The sequence below is a fragment of the Nuphar pumila genome, chromosome 6, assembly GCF_984573655.1.
Source record: "Nuphar pumila chromosome 6, dmNupPumi1.hap1.1, whole genome shotgun sequence".
NCBI classification, from domain to species: domain Eukaryota; kingdom Viridiplantae; phylum Streptophyta; class Magnoliopsida; order Nymphaeales; family Nymphaeaceae; genus Nuphar; species Nuphar pumila.
In genome coordinates this window covers 84,479,095-84,486,194 of record NC_143254.1, presented here as the reverse complement: position 1 = coordinate 84,486,194, position 7,100 = coordinate 84,479,095, and the positions used below count along the sequence as shown (strand labels likewise).

The following is a 7,100-nucleotide window of genomic DNA, read 5'->3' as shown; positions in this document are numbered from 1 at the left end:
TTTGTTTCTTCTTCCCTTTTGATGTGTTTTGCGTATGGTAGCAACCATGGTCGATACAACCACAGGTAAACCTTCATTCTTTTGCTTTTTTTTTTATCTCTTTGATGTTCTTTCATCTATGTTATCTCAGCCATAAGAAATAATGAGATCCGATTTCTCATAGATTGAATCTTTCCTTTCAATCGGCTACATTAAAGCAAATAAATCCCATGCTATTTTGTTTTTTGTATTTTCTTTATTCATAAGCATATTAGATTCAGTTTTACATTATTTAATTCATAAAAAAATCGAAAAATATTGCATGTATGCTTTTCTTTTTCATCTATGCGTGTTAGAGATAGTTCTTGAATTTCTTTTAACATCTCTGTGCAATCTTGAATCTGACCATGAGTTAACAGTGTTATTTCATGTGCATTTTCTCATCATTTTAATCTGAATTTTTTATGAGTAATCCATGTACATCTTGGCGTGAATCTGGTAAAAATTTGGAATTTTTGGGCATCAGATGCCTCTGTCAAAAAATCAAATTCTGGAACCTATTTTCTCCATCATGAAAACATTGTGCAGAAACATAAGTGACTTGTTGAAGGCATATCTCCCTATCGAAGATTATTTCCCTGATCCGTAAAAAGCTATGTGTTTGTTTGCGTATCTAGTTTTTCTTGTGTGATTTTTAGAATTTTTGACGGTTGGTTGTTATTTTATTTCACACAGAAATCCAAACCTATTTCTCTAGAACCGTCAAGCGTTGCTCAGACCCAAGGTCAACTTCCAAGAGGCGTATCTCCCTAACCAGAGATTGTATTTCTGATATGTAAAAAACCATGTGTTAGTATGTGTGTCTAGTTTCTTTTGTATAATTTTTTATAGTAGTTTGATATTTTATTTTTTACCAAAATCAGAATCTGTTTTTTCTGCATCATTATGTGTTGGCAAGAATCAAGTGCGTCTTGCTGGAATTATATCTCTCAAACTGGAGATCGTATTTCTTATTTGTAAAAAGAGCTATTTTTAATGATCTGTCTAGTTTTTCCCTGTTAATTTTTATAATTTTTCATTGCTGCTTGATATTTTATTCAGGTCTAAACCCATGACAGATAGATAATAGTCTATTTTATAACATGTTTTTTCTCTTTTTTATTTAGTTTTTGTGTCTTGAATAATCATAAAAATTTATTTCTTGATTGCATGCTATTCTTAAGACTGTTAACAGTGTCCATGCCAATTTTCATAATTTTTAGAAGTCATTTGATATTTTATTTATCTATTTTACAAAAAACCGAATTCCTGCATAGCTCTGTTTTGCTAAAATACTGACAAATTTGATCTTTTTTCTTTTATTCCATTATTTTCATAAATAGTTTTCATGATTTTAAAATATGATTCTTTTCTTAACGATGTCAGAATGCTCCCCACCCAATTTTACATCAATTCAAACTCGTTTGGTCTTCGGATTAAGCGTATTCTAAAATCATTTTATGAAAAACCTTGATTTTAACCCTGTTTTGCAATCAATATCAACTTTCCAAAGGTATTTTTGTCATTTTACCCTCAATTCTGAATTTTTCATTTTATAATCAGTCTATTTTTATATTTTATTAAATCATGCATCATCCTTTATTTTATTTAGTTTATTTTTATTTTATGAATGCATGAGAGAAATGCTTATTTCAGGAAAATATCCTTCAATTTCTAGATATTGTCGGATAAATCCCAAAAAGCCTACATATTTTCATTAACCAGTTCACTAATTTTGCAGAAAAGTTCAAGACTATATTTTTTTATTTCTTTATTTTATTATTCAATTATTCACTGTACATTGTAATCAAATACAAAAAAAAATAATAAAATTTTTCTTTTATACATAGATTAGGGTTGCATTTGCATATAGTTTAATTTCTTTATATTAATTGATATTATTTGACATTCATGTGCACATTTTCAAATTCTACAATAGTGAAACACGAATGGCACATGAACCTTCTTCTAAGAGGTTAATAAACTTAGTGAAATTCGTATTTGTGGCCATAGTCAAAATAATAATGAAATTCAGATTTATTAATTTCTTTTAAGTTACAAACAACCTACACTCTTAGGCTATTTTAAAAAATTATTGCATATTTTTAAAAGATATTTTCCAAAACCCTTCCTTTTAGAATCTAATGGGATATATATATTCAAAGTATATTTGTGGCCATAGTCATGAATATATGATGAATTTATCTTATTTAAATTCTATAAGGCACAAAAACCTCATTTTTATCAAAAGCATTCTCTAAAATAAAGGAATTTATCACTATTTTTTCTTAAATCTTTTAGGAAATATTTTCACAAACTGCATCCATGCATCATCTAACCTTAGTTTGCATCATAAATGAGTTCACAGGGCCACACACCCAACCCCTTTTGATCCACTTTGGAATTCAATTTCAGAAACTCGATTTCTCAAAAATGTATTCCTTTTGAAGCATTTTCAATAATTTCAATCATGCATCACATTTTTCAATGAAATCCTTTTCAAAAGTCATATCATATATATGTTTGATTCTTTGATTCTTTCTGCATTCTAGCATTCAGAACAATTTCTTAGACATTTAGACAAATAAGGCGTAAGTTCAATCCTTGGTTTGATTACCCCTGGTTAAGGTGTCAGGAACGGTTGAACCTTGTACCGACAGACGAGTCCCATTTTCCCATATTTTTTAAAATAGAGACGAGTTTTTCTAAAATCTTTTCAAAAAGTTAGTTGACTTGCAAAAGTAAAATTTTGCATGATAACACAATCAAACCATTAGAAATCAACATCTAATGTCGGGTCATTATAAAAATCAATATCCACTAATATCACTTTCTTGGTATGCCAAACAGAATAGTTGTGTCTACATATCACCCCAGGCAAAGTAGCAAAATTTTTCTAAAACCATGGTCGGGAGGTGAACCATCTAGTTGGGTTCAGGGGCACAAACGCACACACAGTTTTAGTATCCTCACGGTTTCTCAAAATCGCAGTCCAAGATTCCCACACTAAAGAAAAGACATTCAGAAAAACATGAATTACATTGTTCTCTTCTTTTTTTATCTTTTTATTATTTTAATTTTTTGAGTTAACAATTCAACATGCAAAAGTAGCTTGATACATTTTGCATATCAACATGCGAAACTCATCATGAGACCACAACCCGTGACAACATAGAACAATGTAATTAGTTCAATAAAAATTAAGCTGAAAACTAAACATAAAGGTGATTCACTTTTGATCACTGATGCATCCAATGCAAAAACCATAATGAAGATGCCACTTATGCATCCACTTCACATGCTTTTAAATGCACTTAGACTTGATAAAATAATATTTTTTTTATCATTTTTACATTGAAAAATTGTGGGTCTTAATTGAAACTCGGGTCGGGTCTGAGTTTCACAAATTATACCTGGATCCATGTATTAATCGGGTTTGATCCCGGGTCTTAATAGAATATTATTTATCACCATACGGGGACCATATAGGGTTTGGGGTATGGATAAACCAAACAGGTTGACACCCGTACATGTAGGATGGTATAAAAGGTGCTTCTTCTCGGTCTGGCAAGAGAGGGATAAAGTGAGAACCAGGTTAGAGAATTTACTCTCTCTAAGACCAGCATCGTGTGGACCCAATCCATCGGGTTGCACATTGGATTCAGCTCCTCTTACATTAAAAACACACAAAACGCGTCGAACAGGTGTGGAATTTGGCCTGCGTATAATGGTACGAAAAGCACCCATTGGTCCCTTTCGAAATAATTAGACTAAGTTGAAATGGTCCAATAAGAGGACCTCGATGACCAAATGACACGGTCGCTCCTCTTTATGGACGACCAAAAGAGCCCATAAAGATTTCCGTGTTTCGTTTTGGAAAAAGACTTAAAATTTGAGATGGATGAGGTCAGTGTGTGTGCTCTGACGGTATGAATGCCGTTGATCTCAAGATGAATGTCTCACTTTTTTATTTCCAATGCCGTTCATGATCCGGATGGGCGGCATCGGGGTGGCATAAAATGCAAGGTTCATAACGAGCATCTCTACTCTCTTTGATGGGTATCGTTCATTTTTTAAGATGAACGGACTGACAAGATCCGGTCTCCTAAATATTTTGCAAAAAAAAATTCATTTTTTTGTTCACTTAAGATAGAATAATATATAGAGAACTTCTGGAATCTGCAAGAAAAAAAGCTCTGTTTATTGCTAAATGTGCGCATCTTTTTTGTGGTTGTTAAAGGGAATCGCATGGAATGCCGTCGTGTGTGAATGTGATTTGGCTGAGGACCTCTATATCATGTGCCCTAGATCCTCTCTCTCTCTCTCTCTCTCTCTCTCTTTACAATCATATAATGTCTCGCCTCTCCATCTTTTCCCTCCTCTTCCTCGCCATTATTCCGTCCTCAACAAGCACAAAGTTCGATTTTACTTCCTTCTCTGCCAACACCCGCGGTATCAACTACTCTGGAGACGCCTTGGCCTCGAGCCAGGGCTTCATCGAGCTCACCAGCAACCTTATTATGAGGTTTAGCTCTGGCCGGGCCACTTACGCCAGCCCGATCAGGCTCTACGACACGGTCACCGGATTCGCCGCGGACTTCACCACCAACTTCACCTTCGTCATCGACCGCGTCAACCAGAACATCAGCGGCGACGGCCTCACCTTCTTCCTCGCCCCCGTTGGCTCTACCCTGCCGATAAACGGCAAAGGAAAATGGCTGGGCCTCTTCAACAACATCACCAACGGCCTCCCAACCAACCGAATCGTGGCCGTCGAGTTCGACACGTACAAGAACGATGGGGATCCGAGCGCCAACCACATGGGGTTCGACGCCAACTCCGTCAACTCACCCATTGAGTGGACGGCCGATTGGGAGTGGGACGCGACCGGAAAATTGAATGGCAAAGCATCTGTCTGGTACAACTCCACCAACGGAACCTTATTTGCAAGCTTGACCTATAAGAATGACAGACGCTCGGAGCCGTTGTTACTATCCCTACCCCTCAACCTAACCGAGGTCCTCCCGGACTGGATTGTCGTGGGCTTCTCGGCTGCCACTGGTGCTAGCTCGGAGCTCCACAGGATCTTGACGTGGAGTTTCACGTCCACCGTTCCCACCCCTGCCCCTTCTCCTGCACCCTCTGTAGCCGGTGCCAACAGTACCCAAGATGGTTATCTCCCCAAAGGTGCTCACCGAAAGTGGGTTGTTATCCTAGTGACATCTTTGAGTGCCGTAGTTATTGGAATCATAACGACCATTGTGGTTGTTATAAAGAAGAAGAAGAAAATGGTGAAACAGGGGCAGAAGGATGGTGTCGACGCGACGATGAATTTCAAGACGGGACCGAGGAGGTTCAGCTACGCGGAGCTCGCTGCAGCAACCGACGATTTCAATGAGGAGCGGAAGCTTGGGCAAGGGGGGTTCGGCAGTGTTTATCGAGGCGTCCTGGCGGACAATCTCGAGGTGGTGGCGGTCAAGCGGTTCGCAAAAGGATCGAGTCAAGGCAAGAAGGAGTACGCCTCGGAGGTGAACGTGATCAGCCGGCTGCACCACCGGAACCTCGTGAAGCTGAAGGGGTGGTGCCACGAGCAGGGGGAGCTCCTGCTCGTCTACGAGTACATGGAGAGAGGGAGCCTGGATTCCCACCTTTTTGGGCGCGAGGATGGCCCGGTGATGCCCTGGGTTCAAAGGATGAGGGTCGCACACGGCCTGGCCTCGGCGGTACAGTACCTGCATGAGGAGTGCGAGCAGTACGTGGTGCACCGCGACATTAAGTCGAGCAACGTGCTGATCGACTGGGAGTTCAACCCGCGGCTCGGCGATTTCGGGCTGGCGCGGCTGGTGAACCACAGCTGCTCCGCCCCGGAGACGACGGTGCTGGGCGGGACGATGGGATACTTGGCGCCGGAGTGCGTGATAACTGGCAAGGCCAGCAGGGGGAGCGACGTGTACAGCTTTGGGATTGTGCTCTTGGAGATCTCATGCGGGCGGAGGGTCGTCGATCTCACGAGGGATGAGGAGGAGATAAGTTTGGTGGAGTGGATGTGGGAGCTATATGGTGCTGGCGTGCTTGCCGACGCCATCGACAAGCGTCTGGGTTCTGAGTTCGACCCAAAGGAGGCGGAGTGCATGATGGTGGTGGGGCTCTGGTGTGCGCACGAAGACGTCGAGAAGAGGCCGACGATGAGGGAGGCGATGCGGGCACTGACCTTCCAGGTCGAGCTGCCAACGCTCCCACCATAGATGCCTGTTGCCATCTTGTGCTTCCCGCAGACTGTGCAACCGGGTTCGACTCTGGGTCTGCATGTTGAAATTTAAACCATTTTAAAAAGGTACTTTTGTAATTAGGCTTAGAAAGGGGACATGTGTGTCATATTTGAAATTGTAATAGGTTGTCTTTTTTGAAGATGGTATTAATTTAGAGGTGAGATTGGTAGGGGACCCTAAAGGTGTGAAAAAAAAAAAGGAGAGAAGGGGGAAAATGGTGGTGGATGCCTTACCCTTCCCACCTTGAAAACCCTATTTCGAGCATAATGGAGATACTTTGAAGGTGATTTTAAGAGGAAATGCGGGCTGGTTGTTGAAGCATGTAAAAGATTGAGAAAATGTCATTGCAATCGTGTCAAATAAAAGGTCTCTCATGAGATAAGTTTTATTTTGCTTCTCTATTATGTATTTGAGATTTCTAGCGTGTTTATGTGTTAAGAAACCATGATGCATGACATTACCATTTAGTGAATGTTATTTAAGTTTATTTTTGAGATTTGAGCTCTCTTGTGTATTCCCCTTCCGTTTGAGCCCACTTCGCATTGAACCTCAACAGAGCAATGGGAACATAGTTTGCAAAGACAAGGACTGATTTTCATGGTGAAACTGATAGCTGTTGACAGAAGGATCAGTTTATAATAACAGTGAAAAAGACCAGGATTGATTTGCAAAATGGCATAAGCCAAGGATTATTTTTCAAATGGGCAATGGGGCAGGGAAAAAACCCTAAAAAAAGTAAAAGTTTTCAGCTTCAACACGTTGAAAGTGCATTTTAAGTGGAGTTCCAGATCCCCCATCCTGCATCTATAGATC

General features: G+C 39.7%; 1 pseudogene; it reads left to right on the top strand.

Moving 5' to 3' along the window:
• The first annotated feature begins 4,370 nt into the window (after positions 1-4,370).
• On the top strand, positions 4,371-6,263 carry LOC149835003 (L-type lectin-domain containing receptor kinase IX.1 pseudogene; annotated as a pseudogene).
• Positions 6,264-7,100: the final 837 nt, after the last annotated feature.